The sequence below is a fragment of the Molossus molossus genome, unplaced genomic scaffold, assembly GCF_014108415.1.
Source record: "Molossus molossus isolate mMolMol1 unplaced genomic scaffold, mMolMol1.p scaffold_m16_p_5, whole genome shotgun sequence".
Taxonomy (NCBI): domain Eukaryota; kingdom Metazoa; phylum Chordata; class Mammalia; order Chiroptera; family Molossidae; genus Molossus; species Molossus molossus.
Genome location: NW_023425388.1, coordinates 71087397 through 71103039, shown reverse-complemented (window position 1 = coordinate 71103039; position 15643 = coordinate 71087397). Strand labels below are relative to the sequence as shown.

General features: G+C 36.3%; 1 protein-coding gene across 1 annotated transcript in view; it reads right to left on the bottom strand.

Moving 5' to 3' along the window:
• The window catches only part of ZBTB20 (zinc finger and BTB domain containing 20), an 811826-nt gene that overhangs the window by 459885 nt on the left and 336298 nt on the right, over positions 1-15643 (bottom strand). Inside the window, exon 5 of the mRNA XM_036243711.1 lies at positions 8819-8892. The gene's annotated coding sequence lies outside the window, so the exon portion shown is untranslated. The remainder of the gene's footprint in view (positions 1-8818; positions 8893-15643) is intronic.

Below are 15643 nucleotides of genomic sequence, written 5' to 3'. Positions count from 1 at the left end.
AGAGATAAGCTTCCATTGCTTACAAAAGCTTTTTCTTCATTCAAAATTCCTATGAGAACAAAACATTGAACCAGAATTGAATTCTTAATAAAATGTTATAAGACTTTTGAAAACATTTTTTTTCTCCTGAGGAGACCCAGAAATTTAAAGGCTATATTAACGCACTTTTGATTTAGAGCTAATAGCAACATATGTATGCATTGCAAAGAGCAAGGCTGAGTCAAAACAAAGAACAAAGTCCTTTCTGGGAATCAGGAAGGATGTTTCTTACTGAGTTATTTTAGAAGACTTGAATGGACTGCTAAGGGCTTTCACACAGAAAGACTAGAAGTCAAACTCAAGAAGTGGAGGGGGGAAGCTCCAGAACCATAACATGCAGGCACTGCTTAATTACCATAAACTTGTTACATGCACAGGTGCTATTCTACAGTGACATGTGGTTTTAGAATAACTATCAATAATAGAAAATGACTGTCTCAGAAATGGAGGTGTATAAATGCAGTGCTGCTAACATTAACACGTGGAGAAAAATTCAGGATCATGTCTGCAGTGGAACTGCCATCAGCAAGTTTCAAACCTCCCCCAACCCGGCACCGTTTTCAGCAAGGAGTTCATTTCTAATGTAGTCCTCAGTGGTAATTAGAAAACAACACTAATAATTCTTAAGTGTGTTTGGATATTCAGTTTGGCATTTTTAGTAGCAGCAATTATGAACATTTTCATAGACCTATATTGTTCATTAGGCTTATAAGGCTTTCAATAAGTTAGACTTGAGAAGAATGAAAGTGTAAGCCTTATTTTACTTCTTTTTGGTCTAATAAATATAATGGTTTTGCTTCTTTCACTTTCAAAGGCGTTTTCAAGTTTGAACTAAGTTAGTGGCACCACTATCTGATATGATTGGGGTCTTGGGCACAGAAACATGGTGAGTTAAGATGATGAAGAGATGAAAGACTAATGTCAGGAATTTGACTAATCCCAGCTCCTCAATTCTCAAAGAAGGAAACATATAGGTGGCATGATATTTATTTCAGGACGATATGATATAACTTAATTATAAAAGCATCCTCTCAACATACCCTCTTTCTTCTTGGGATGTCCATGAGAGCGTGCATTACAATTTTACTTTGCCAGATAAGGAGCTGAGGTGCAGACCATAGAAGACTTAAGTAGCATTCAGGAGCAGAGCTGACTCAGGGTGGGTGGCATATTAGAAGAACACTTGAGGTCAGATAGATATGTGTTTGAATTCTGGCTCAGGCTTTTACTAAATTTAACCTCACTGAAGCCTCAGCTTCCTAAATTATAAACTAAGGATTATGATACCGATCTTGAGGCACTATCGTGAGAATTAAATGAAAAGAGCTTTATGCAGAGAGGCACCTGCTAAATGTAACTTTCTTCCTTACTCTCCTAACTACTTTTTTCAGTTTTTCAGACATTTGCATTATTAGAAAACTACTGATCTCTGTGACCACACGAGCTAAGGTGATACAAAATGCAATAGATAAAAACACCATGCAGGAGACAGCGCAGAGTTTGAATCAGTTAGGTATGGCATTGTTACAAACTCAATGGCTTTGCAATCTTGAATGTTACTTAATCTCTCTGGAGCTCAGTATTCTTATAACCAACTAAAAATGATTCCTACTTTGTGGAGGGGTTGCTGAGTGTGGTAGCAAGAATTAAAACAACTTTTATGAAGCATCTGCTACATTAAGCAAACAGATTGTGAGTAATATATATTGTTCAGATTTTTATTAATTAAAGCTTGTCCATAGACTCATCTCCTATAGTAAATATTCCTTTTCCCACCCAGGGCCTTGCAAGGGTTATGGTGGAAGGTTTAATCACAGAATAACTGGTTTGGCTGTGTTAATCTTGCTCCCAAGAACCAGAATTACAGTTCCAGCCTTAAGATTTAAGTGCATGACTTGGATAAGAATTCTAGGCCTGAATTTTGTTCACGTCCAAGATGAGGAGGCTGGAATAAATAATTCCTAAGGTTCTCTGTAGCTATAATATTTTATGATTCTAGTGTCTTGTTCCTGAGTTACAGCAGATAACTCCTCATATGTTTTAGAGCTTAACCTACTTCTCTATGGTTTAATTTTCACATTAATTTTACTCTATTTTTTCTTTAATTGCAAAAGGGGATAATTTCCATCACTTTGCAAACAAACCAATATCTCTGTTGTGACTTAGCGGCATTCCAGGATATTAATGCATTACACTTGAAAACAGTATGGATTGCTTTTAATCCAGAAATTCAGTAATATTGTAGGTAGTAATAATGAGCATAATGATGATTCATTTTCAATGCTTTCTACGCCTCCAGGCCCTTGGTCATTGCATACGATAAAATACACCAAAATTAAAAATAAGATTAAGGTTTAACAGTTAAAAATGCATTCTAGTAGTGAAACACACTTTTGGTACTCATTCCTATCTTACACAGCGAGCATTTACAAATAAACAAAAATAAAAGCTCCATTAACCAACAACAGAATTTTAATAATTATTAACTAGAAAAGAAATAAAATTAACTTGACCTTATCGTAGAAGGTTGTCGGAGATCCCTCCACCCCCATATCTACTATATGCTTTTCAAGTCTGTTAAATCTAAATCGTATTCTGGCTGCTTCTTTGACCTCACCTCCAGTCACCCGCCTCCTTTGCTCATGTTGCTCTAGCGCCTCTAGAATCTTTTTATTGCCTTGAATGCACAGTCTGTCTGTGCCTCGGGCTTTGTCCATGCTGTTTCTGCCTGGAGCTCTCTCCCCCTCACATGCTTCTATCCCCAACCCCAATTTTTCACCTGGCTGATCTTCCTGTCCTTCAACTCTCAACCTAAATGAGACTTTTTCTAAAAACTATTTCCTGAGCACCCAATGGACAGTATAAGAGATTTCCCCCACCCACTGTTGCCTTGCATACCTATTATCTCTTTTCATGGACTATAATATATAATATGTAATTATTTGTCTATGGATTTAATGTCTAATTCCCTTAGGACACTATAAATTCCACGAGAGTCTAGAGGATCATTTCTATATTACTAGTATTAAAGTAAGCATGATTCAATAATGAACTAATGATCTACTGTGGTTTTTCTGTAGGGTTTAGAAATGTTAATTAGATATGGACTCTATCTCTAAAGAATTTATTTTCAAGTATAAGGATAAGGTGTGCACATAAATATTGTTTAAAACTACAGAAAGTAATTCATGGCTCAAAAACCAGTGTAGGTAAGTACTGTATTAGTTTCTTAGGCTACTATAACAAATCACTACAAACTTGTTGACTTAAAACAACAGACATTTATTCTCTCCCTAGTTTGAAGGCTAGAAGTCCAAAGTCAAATTGTTGGCAGGGCCACTATAGGTGCTGAGCCTGGTGAGCAGGGGAGAGTGGAAAGGAAAGTTTCCAGGTCAGGGAAGGAAAGTTTCATGGAATTCATAGCAACGATTCTAATGAAGGTGGGTAAGAGAACTGACCTGAGTGTATGGTATATCATACCATAAGATTAAGCCAGAAATGAGGTTAGAATTAGGTTTTACAAAATCACAAATATTGGTTAGAAAATTTTTAGTAATTAATATAAAATTATTAAAGTGTTATCTGAACAAAGATGATATAATCTTGGGGCTCCTGTTTCAGCAAACTTAAGGGGACTACAGGGTTTAGGATAAGCTCTTCTTCCTTCCTGTCTCTCCCAATTAGGAGATTATTGTAGTCAAGAGAAGACGAAAGCCTGACTAGGACAAAAGTACCAAAGAGGGAAAATTAACAAGACTTGGATACTCATGGGACACCAGAGGGGGCAGGGGAGGCAGCAGAGGCAAAAGAAGAAGAAGAAAATTGAATATTTTAATCCAAGAGACATGGAGAACTGGGGTGAAGAAAATTAGGATAGTCAAAAGGAGGAGGATTTTTAACTAGGAGGATAAAGTCAATGTTGATATACTGACTCTAAGAAACTAGTATATTTAGTTGAAGATTTAAATAAGGATATTGTAGATATAGGACTGGAGTTCGGGAGTGATATCAGGACTAGAGACACAGACATGTGAGTTATCAGTAGTGAAATAATTGAAGTCATGCAACTCTGAAAAGCAATGTCAAATCATGGGAAGAGTATAAATGTGGAGTTTGACAGACATATTCACATCCTATCTCTACCATTTACTTGTTGTATGACCTGGATAAATTGCTTAATCCATCTTCTCATATACGAAAAGGCGAAAAATAATATTATCCCTCAGTAAGGATTACATAAATTGAATATTTAAAATACCTATCATCTAGTTTGGCTGGTGTGGCTCAGTGGATTGAGCATTCTCCCATGGACTGAGAAGTCCCAGTTTGATTCCTGGTCAGGGCACATGCCCAGGGTCGCAGGCTCGATCCCCACTAGGGGGTGTACAGGAGGCAGCTGATCAATGTTTCTCTCTCTCCCTTCCTCTCTCTCTAAAAAAATAAATAAAAACATATTTTAAAATAAGTAAATAAAATACCTATCATCTTTAGATTTGCTTTCATATTTTAGTGACATAATACTATATTTTTAGTCATTATCTTAAAAACATGTAACACATTTTTTTATAAATTATTTTTTCTTTGATTCTATTTCATTAAAAACATGTTGATTCTGAGCCTTTAAGCTGATTTCAGGACCTATGAACGAGCTGCAACCCACCCTTTGGAAAACACTGGCCTCAATCAACATCCTATACTCAAATCACACTATTACTACTCACTGTTCCCTCAACTGTCATTTTTTTTTTTAATTTTTTTTTTTTTATCCTCATCCGAGGACACTTTTCCATTTTTTTTTTTTTTTTGTACAGACAGAGTGGGAGGGAAAGAGAGGAACAGAGAGAGAGAGAGAGAGAAACATCGATGTGAAAGAAACACATCGAGTGGCTGCCACCCGCACAACCAGGGCCGGGGACAAACTGCAACCGAAGTACGTGCCCTTAGCGGGAACCGAACCCGGGTCTCTCAGGACCGCAGGCCGACGCTCTAACCGCTGAGCCAAACTGGCCAGGGCTCAACTGTCATTTTTATTACTCCCTCTGCTTGTTAATACCATATTACTCCTTGATGGTCCAGAAGAAATAATAACCATTCACTTTCTCTACTCTACCCATGTAACACTTTGTCTATAAAAAGATTTATCTATTGCTCAAATAGATTATAAACTTCTTGATGACAGGAAACAGGTGTTATTTACCTATGAATCCTAGAGAAATGCTTTGTTCATAAGAAGTACAGAATAAATTTTAATTCATTATTATAGAGAAAAAAGAGAAGAAGGTCTGAGGAGAGAATCTTGTTGAGTCCCGACCTTCAGGGCCCTGCTCTGGCACCCTCAGTCTCCTTCATCTCTGTGTGCCAAAGCCCATGGACATTTTTAAAAATATGTCAATTTTTTTATTGACTTTTTAGAGAGAGGTGAAGGGAGAGATAGAAACATCGATTGGCTGCGTCCTGCACCCCCTCACTGAGGATTGAGCCCGAAATCCAGGCATGTGCCCTGACTGGGAATCGAACTGGGACCTCTCATTCCATTGGATGATGCTCGATCCACTGAGCCACACTGGCTGGGCCCATGGGCATTTTAAGGCAGAACATTGTGTCTCCTCATTTGGGACACAAAGACTTAGGCCACTAATTTTTTGGACACAGTGACTTGAGCTCGTTCGTGTTGGGGGATGAAAAAGTCTGGAGGAGATAAAATATATCTGAGGAAGAAACTAAGATGTACCTAGGACTTAGCTCTGGGAAAACAATAGAAACATTCCTACAGTGGTCTCTTTGGACTGCTAAATGACAGAATCCAATAAAGGAAACCTGAAATAAATTACCAAAGCAAGTATTTCATTTTAAATTATTAAAGTTTATTTCATTTTTTCAAGCCCTAAAAATCCTTTTTCTGATGGAAACGACCCCTGGCAACAGTGACATTCTGACAACAGGTGTGATGCACACTCTTGCAAAGTCTGAATTCCATGTCACAATGGCTCTGTTCTGAGGACTGGTTTCCTCATGCTTCCTACTGAAGTTTCTAATGGTCTTCAGTCCACTTTGTGAATCATCATCAAGAATATTAAGTCAACTAAATAAATTTTCCTCTACGTGACTTGTTGCACAACCCAAAGCATGGTATCAAAATGTACAGGAAAAAAAGACTCCTTTATATTTGAATTTTGGACTACATGGTGGAGAGAGATACAGTGCAATTGATTTCATAAAATAAGCCAAAGACAATTTGTTTCTGAGGAAACACTGTTCTGTCCCTGAGTGTAAAGGAAGCATCAAAGCCTAAGAGCCTAAATTTGGGTCTACTCTCGGGCCTACATGGCTAAGGATGATCTACACGGGTAGTCAGCACGTATGGGTCACCTGAATGCCCTACACTGGGCCTCAGTTTACTTATCTTAAAATGAAATGACTAAACTTTTATTTCTTATATCCATTCTACCTGTGATGTTTGATGATGCACTGCTCTTAAATCCCTCTCACCTCAATTTTTTAATCTTAAAAAATGTGAAATATGTTTATAAAGTGCTTTGATAGCCTTCAGTGTTATTCAACATGATAACAGTACTATTCACTAAACCTGAATTTTGTCATTTTAGTTCTGCCTCAGAGGCTAACTTTTATGAGAGCCTTAATTTGCATCACCAGAAGCTAATTTAATAAAAATAAAGGAACCCCTTTTGGAAATAAATTAAAATTGGTTGGGGAGGGCAGAGAACCACATGCAACAAAACAAAAAAGAAAAAATCAACCCAGGGCTCTAAACTTAGAAGAGGTCCAATGGTTCGAAGTTCTAAAGAATGGTGTGGTCTTATGAGTTCTTACAACCTGATCCTGGCTTTTTATGCAATGAAAGTAGACGTTTCTAATGGCACCTTCCTAAATCCCTGGTCTCTTGACCCCATACCTATTGTACCATTTGCCCTATTTCCTTGAAGCACAATGCACTGCATGGCAATTAGACAAACAGGTGCAGAGCATCATCCATCCTGATTCAAGGAGATTTATCTTTGGAGACAACTCCAGTGTATGGGATGCAAGACACCCGGTTTAGAAAACTACTGAACACCATTTCACAGACAAACAATATGGTATAAATGAGCATAGTCAAAGAGGAAAGACAGGGAGACAGGTGCCTAATATGATATGATGAACAGTAGATTTATCTTTGACAAAATCCTTTATAATTACTTCCTGTGAAAAACTTTACTCAACCCCTCTTCACAATAAATATTTTCTGACAGAATAAATCTTAAAGTTCAGACTTTTAATAAATTTTATAATTGTACAAATAACAGCAGCTATATCTTCACTACTATTATTATGTCCAGCACTGGGATTACAAAAATAAGTAAGACATAGACTCTACTTTTAGAGACCTTACCATCTATGGAGTTGAACTGTTGTAGTTAGGACAGTAATAATAATAATAACCATCATCTGTCCACTCACACCAGCTAGGCACTAAGCTCGGTGGGTAACGTGCACAACTGCCCAAGTTCCCCTGGGTACCCCGACAGCGAGGTAATCTTGCTCTGACCATGCATCATCTCTCAAAAATAACAAATAAATAAATAAATAAACAAGGACCTAGCAGGAATTCAAACAATAGGCAGATATATTTAAGAACCTGAAGTCTGTCTACAGTCAACACACAAGAATTATAGTGAAGCAAAAGTGAAAACAGAATAAATCGTGTGAATCACCTTCATGTACTCTGTTGGACAGGCACTGTGACACCCTGAAATCCACGATGCAGTATACCCCACATCTGGCATCCCAACAATGACTCAAACAGATGAATGTTATTTAAGAGTTTTAAAATTTTCTAGCAAGAGACCTTGCGAAACTTAGGAAGACATCATAACCTTCTGGATATCATTAGCAAAATGTACATTTTGATCTACAATTAACACAAAACAAAACACAGATTGACTTTCCTTACAGTATTTCACAACCTTTAAGTGCAGCATTAAAATGCTTTTCTTTTTTCCCCTCACCAATGATAAGCTTCTGTTTTCTTATCCTGGGCTTCTGAATCTTTTATATGCTCGGGTTCTATTCACTGCCTGTTATTCAGACATTGAAATCCCAAATGTTAATTGTTCTTCCAAGTACATTGACAAAACAGCAGCTAAATAAGGGTAGACCAGACTGTGGTAGACTCTGACATGCATTTATGGAACAATGGGGCTCTGAGAGACAGCCTTGTAGCTCACGGGAAGACATAAGATGTGCTATTTTGACTGCTTGATAGCAGAATGGGGAACACACGCGCACAAGGGAATTATGCATTTTACTTAGTTTTTCCCAAAGTTCTTAAGGCAACAGAATCTTGTGATGTCATCATAAACTTTCTCTCCATTTCCATTGACACAAAGGGTAAACATGTCTAATGACATCACAAAGAAAAAAAGAATTTACTTTGATTCCATAAGAAATCTGTTACTCTCAAGGAGACTTGTACAAAAACATAAGACTCCTTCCTGACAGGGTGTGTGTCACTGTGCTTATGCACAGTGGGTGACACCCTCCCTAATGCGATGCAAACCAGCCGAAAGAAAGTACTCACAATTTAGGTTGGATAAAAAAGGCATACTGTTATTGAGCCCAACAAATTTTCTTTTTTTAAAGAAGAAAATAATTTAAACATGTATTTCTTCAGGGGCATTCGAATGTTTACTCGTGTCTGGCACTACCTTGCCAATATTTTCATCCTTTATTAAGTTGGTCACCAAAACACACAGGAAGGTTACAGGAAGCTTTCACTTACAGGAATGCAGTGCAGTTCAGTCTTTTGTTTTTAAGGTGCAGTGATTTCAGTCTCTAAATGTAACTTCAGGCAGTCTGAAAAGAAACAGGTTAAAATCTCTTTCAGTTATAATTGGTATTTCAGATTTAATTAAAAATTAAACTTTCATAATGTTTCACCATCCAAAGCAATGCATTATCAGTCAAGCGTGGCTTTTTTTTTTCCTGTAAAGAAAAAAAAAGAAAAAACTCTCTTCCCAGAGTAGTTTTTTAATGAAAAGAAAAGGATCTAAAAAGGGGGAAGAAAAGCAATTCTGAAAAACAAAATATGCCTCCATGTTAAGGACTTCATAATGATATGACTAGAAGCTCAGTGCCTCTGAATTTTAGCAATATTCTATCTAATTTTTTAAAAACTCCTAAACAATTTCATAGCCTAAAGATTACATAAAATGTCAGTTTCAGGTCATAAAGAATAAAAGCTACGATCACATGTTAAAGGGAAATTGTGACTTTAAATAGAATTGGAAAAAAAATGTTAGATCCACTACTTTCGAATAAGTGAATTGGTGGTGGGGTAGACGGTGAAGTAGAGGTGAACGGATGTATTTAGCAATGTGAAAAGCCCACTGCAGTGCATTGTGGGTTTAGCATGCCCCTACCACATCATATTGTATATTCTGTCACACACAGCCACTGCTCTTTGGAGCAGCACCGTAAGACCATCAGGGTTTGAACCAGACCCCGTGTTTAAATAACTGTAATCACATTCTTAATATGTTCTGTTAATCTTCAAATAAAGGGTCCAAGCATTAAAATCTCCAAGTATGTCATAAATATTTGGGCATTAAACATCATCCTATTTTTTTTTCAATCCTTTCTGCATACAACACCCTCTGTAAAAAAGATAATAGTTAAAAAAAAAAAAAGACTGAATTAAGTCATCCCTATTTTTAGCTTCACATAACTGACATGACATGATTTAGAAAAATATAGTTTTTAAAATGTAAAATGGAGACAATACAATTACCTTTCTTTTACTTTACAGCATGGCAGTGCATTTTTTATATACTTGTAAAACTAAAGTGGTATGTTTATGTCCACCTTCACATTAGTGCAAGGTAATATATTAATATCTCCACAAATGAGAGCATGATCATAAATCACCCCCTGAAATTGCATCTATTATTAGAAAATGCATCTAGTTTTCACTTGTAAATTCTGTTTTCTTTTTCCCTTGAAGCATATGGAGGAATATTTTGAGTATTGTGTCTATTTGATGTATATAGATTCAAAATGCAAATTGGTTTAGATTCACTAAATCTATCCATGAATGAATAAAAAAAAAAAAAAAAAAAAAAAACCCACTGACATTGACTAAACTTTCCCTGTTTCTCTCATGCCTGAATTAAACTAAAAATGTACCACTGTAAAGACAGAAATTATGGAGGTGTCACCAGGGACAACTGAATGAAAGGAGGGGAATGCGTCTATTTCCTTATAAGGCAACACAACATTCATAAAAGAAAGTGACAAAAATAACTCAGGCTCAGAAATTACATGGAATAACAATAATCCCCAATAACTGATTCAGAAAGATAAAAACTGCCCACATATACGTAAATCTGCATCACCAATTGGTATTATTCCACTCATAGCTCAAATATGGTTAGTGAAACTGATTCACTGTCTAGTTCAGACAAGAAAAGGTGATGGAAACCAGACTGCATATTTATATATAAGCGATTTTACTGACAACTAGCAGTTCAATTTAATCAGTCAGATTTCCTTTTTCTTAAATCACCAGATGTGGAGTGAACTGAACTATCAGTTCAAAATAAGAAAGCCATTTCTATGAATAGAGCATCTAAGTTACATTCTCTACCTCTCCTCACCGCATTCCTCCTCTCCTCTGACCTTTCTTTTCACTTCTCAGTTTCAGCCTTTCTTCCTTACTTTCACTTTCTTCCTTATTTATTTTTCCCTCTCTCTTTTTTTTTTTCCCCTTGGTGAGGGTAATGAAGCTCAAAAATAACATCTTGTATCCTGTTGAGGGAAACTTGGTCACAACTATCCTTCCAGATGACAAACTCATTCTTAAATGTCTGTTTCCCAATCCAAAGAAAACAGAGCAATTGAAAAAATAGAGACACAACATCACTTACCACTACCAACACCACCACTTTTAATCCCCATGTTACGTTCATCACAAGGAGGACTGAAGTTTATTTACATTATCCCCTAACCTCAAATAGGACCACAAATAAGACTAATAACAGGACCATTTTGTGGCACTCAGGCAAACGGCTGGGCAAAACAGATGGATCTTACTTTGCGCCAGGACTCAAAAAATACAGTCGCCAACTCACTGTTGGCGACTACGTATCTTGGCCCAAAGATGGACCTGGAAGTGAGACCAGTTGTCTTTGAATGCTGTTCCTATTCATATCTGCCTCATGAGAAAATCATTAACTCTGTCACTATGTATGGGGTTAAGTACTGGGTAGAAACTGTTTGGAAGAATAGTCATTAAAGAAATGAAATACTCTGAAGGCATGTCAGATTAGATTAAGGAGCAGAAAGTTAGAACTAGAACCTTATTTTTGGCACTATTGTCTACTTGTAAACTTCCTGTTTGTTTGTTTTTCAAGTTCAGTACTGTTCTCTGAGCCCATTTTTAAAATAGATTTCCAGAGTATGTGTCATCCATAAGAATAACTTGCTCCTAATATTTCAGGTTCCAAAATATGTTCAAACTTTTTCAAGTCACCCAGATCAATCTAAGTCATTATAATATTGACCAGCAATGTCAGACTTCCTTAATTAGGACCAAACTATGTAAGGCTTTGTAGATAACAGTCAAAGTGATGCACTGGGATACAGCTCAATAATCAATGCAAATAACAAAGCCCAGAAGAATGCTTCTCTTGGCAGAGACCCGTTAGCAAAAGAATTGTATATTCTGCACTAAAGATTCTGAATGTCTTTCTTGAGACGTAACAAATGCATTACATTATAATAACCTATCCTGTAAGTCACGTGGCCAAAAAAATAGCCCCCAAACAATAAAAAAATGAAGAGGGGTAAGGAATATAGACCTCAACATTTACTGGGAACAAAGGGCTGCTCTCACCACACTGTACTTTGTAAAAATCCTCATATAGATAAGAGGTCTATCCTAGTTCAGGCACTTCCCTTAATGCTCTCCCATCTATTCACAATCTATTGTATATTGCTCAGATTGTTTTTGAGAGTTCATTCACCTCTCTGATTTATTCATTCTGACATTGTTCAGATTTGATTTTTTTTAAATTCTCACCCAAGAATATGTTTTTATTTTTAGAGAGAGAAGAAGAGATGAAGAGAGAGAGAGAGAGAGAGAAATATTGATGTGAGAAAGAAACATGGGTTGGTTGCCTCCCATATGCGCCCCAACTGGAGATTGAACCCACAACCTAGAAATGTGTCCTGACCAGGAATTGAACCAGCAAGATTTTGGCTTAAGGAAGAACATTTCAACCAACTAAGCCACTGGGCCAGGGCAGATTTGATTTTTAAGAGATAATACCTTTACTGTGGTCAGCATAGAAAGTAAATTATAATATTTTAATTATTTCTCGTTTTTTTTCCAATTAAAATGTTATGAAAACAACTCAAACAGATGCAAGAATAGACAGCATAGTAAAATGAATTCCCATGCACTCATCACCCACAGTCAATGCCAACAGAGCAAAAAATGTAAAAGTTAATTTTTTGAACTTACAAATTATATTCCATTGATCAGTATGCCAGAACTATATTCTCTTCTTTACTATAGTTTTGGAGTAAGTTTCAAAATCAGAAATGTAAGTCATCTAACTTTTTCCTCCTTTTCAAAATCATCTTACTGTTCTGGGTCCTTTGTATTCTCATAAATTTTAAGATCAGCCTGTCTATTTCTACAAAAATGCCATTATTCTTTTGATGCTATAGTAAATAGATTTGTTTTTATTTTATTTTATTGTTTGTTGTTAGTATATATAAATACAATTGATATTGTATAATGCTCTTGTATCCAATGAACTTACTGAACTCATTTATTAGTTTCTGTGTGTGTGTGTGTTTAAATGTATGTGTGAATGTTTTCCTTAAGATTTTCTACATACTTGTTATATTTTCTGCAAATAAAAAGTTTTATTTTTTTACTTTTCTTCAATCTGGATGCCTTTAATTTCTTTGTGTGTGTGTGTGCGCGCGCTCTATGGTTTCCCCTTTCCTTTCATTTTCTTTTTCTTTATTTCTCTTTCTATCTTCTGAACATAAACTCCAGTACAATGTTGAATAGAAGAGATGAAATATACAACCCTGCCTTGCTCCTATCCTTAGAGTTAAACCAGTTAGTCTTTCATCATTAAGTATGATGTTAGTTGTAGGTTTTTCATGGGTTTATCAGGTTGCAGAAGTTCTCTTCTATTCTTTGTTGAAAGTTACTGCCACAAATACATATTGGATTTGCACAAATGTTTTTTGTATCTCTATTGAGATAGTCATGTTGTTCCCTCATTTATTCTACTAATATGGTACATTATATTAATTAATGAATGTTAAACCAATTTTGCATTCCTGGGCTAAATCCTACTTGTCTGGGTGTATAATAATTTCATAGATTGTTGTATTTGGTTTGTAAATATTTTGTTGAGGATTTTGTTGTCTATATTCATGAGGGATATTTTTTTTCTTAGATGTCTTCATCTGGCTTTGGTCTCGGGGTAACACTGTTATCATACAATGAATTAAAAAATGTTCCCTCTTCTATTTTTGGAAGAGTTTGTGAAAGATCTGTATTATTTATTCTATAAATATTGGATTAGAAGCAGTGAAGCCATCTGCATCCAAAGTGTTCTTCATGGGGTGACTTAATTTTATCTCTACTGTTGAATTGAAGGTCTACTCAGATTTTCTACTTCTTCTTGAATCCGTTTTGGTAATTTGTACATTTCTAGAAGTAAGACCAATTTATGTAAGTTGTCCAATTTCTTAGAATATATTTGTTCATTGCATTACTTTTAATATTTTAATTTGTAAGGAGTTTAATTTAATTTCTGGTTTTGGTAATCTGTTAACTTCTCTCCGTTTTCTTTGGTCAGTCTAGCCAAAGGTCTGTTGATCTTTTGAAAAAAAATCAACTTTTGGTTTCGCTGATGTTCTCTATTACCTTCTATTTCATTGATTTCTGCTCTAATCTTTATTATTTCCTTTCTTTGAATTTTGTTATATGTCTGTACCATATCTATTTTTACCTACATAATTATATTATCAGTGCCATTTATTTCTTTGGGTAGATTTTGGTTACTTTTGTTGTCATTTCCATTCACTCTAAAAAACTTCCTTCAGTAATTCTTATAAGGCCTCAGGTTTTGTTTATCTTGGAATATATCTTTATTTCATCTTCATATTTGAAGAACAGTTTTGATGGATATAAAATTCTTGATTGTCACAATCTTTTTTTCATAATTTTTCTTAGCACTTTGAATATGTTATCCCTCTGCTTTCTTTTTTTTAAAATTTATTTATTTTTTATTAATTAATTTGTTGCAGATGTTTCTCCTTTTCCCCCCACTGATTCCCCCTCCCCCTCCCTCCCTGCCCTTTCCCCAGTTTGTTGACCATGTCCACTGTTCATGCATACATGCATATAAATTCTGTGGTTTATCTCTTCCCCCCCCCTCCCCCATTTAGGGGATTGTCAGTCTGTATCCCACTTCCGCGTCTCTGGGACTACCCCCTTCCTCAGACTGTTATGTTCATTATATTCCACAAATAAGTGAGATCATATGAAACTTGTCTTTCTCTGTTTGGCTTGTTTCACTTACGATGATACTTTCCAGGTCCCTCCATGTAGTCTCAAAGGCTAAGAGGTCTTTCTTTCTTACAGCTGCGTAGTACTCCATTGTGTATATGTACCACTGCTTTTTTATCCATTTGTCTACTGATGGACACTTGGGCTGTTTCCAGATCTTAGCTATTGTAAATAGTGCTGCTACAAACATGGGGGTACATGTATTCTTTCTGGTTGGTGTTTCAGGCTTCTTAGGATATATTCCTAGAAGTGGGATGAGTGGGTCAAATGGCAGTTCAATTTTTAATTTTCTGAGGTAACACCATATTGTTTTCCATAGTGGCTGCACCAGTCTGCATTCCTACCAGCAGTGTACTAGCGTCCCCTTTTCTCCCACACCCTCGCCAACACTTGTTGTTTGATGATTTATTGATGGCGGCCATTCTGACAGGTGTGAGGTGATACCTCATTGTTGTTTTAATTTGCATCTCTCTGATGATTAGTGATGATGAGCATTTCTTCATAAATTTCTTAGCCATTTGTATGTCCTGTTTAGAGAGGTGTCTATTCAGTTCCTCTGCCCATTTTTTTTTTTTTTTTTTTTTTAATCCTCACCTGAGGGTATTTTTCCATTTTTTGTACAGATAGAATGGGAGGGAGAGAGAGGAAGGGAGAAAGAGAGAGAAACATCGACGTGAAGGGACACATCGAGTGGCTGCCACCCGCACGACCAACCAGGGCCGGGGACAAACTGCAACCGAAGTACATGCCCTTAGCGGGAGCCGAACCCGGGTCTCTCCGGACCGCAGGCCGACACTCTAACCGCTGAGCCAAACTGGCCAGGGCCCTCTGCCCATTTTTTAATTGGATTCTAACTTCACTTGTTTTTCTAATGAGAAATCAATTGTTAATCAGAGAGTTATCCCCTGTATTGAATGAGCCTTTTCTGCTTCTATCAAAATTTTCTCTTTTTCTTTGGCTTTCAGTGTTTAGTTATATTGTGTCTATGTTTAGAGTCTTTTGTGTTTT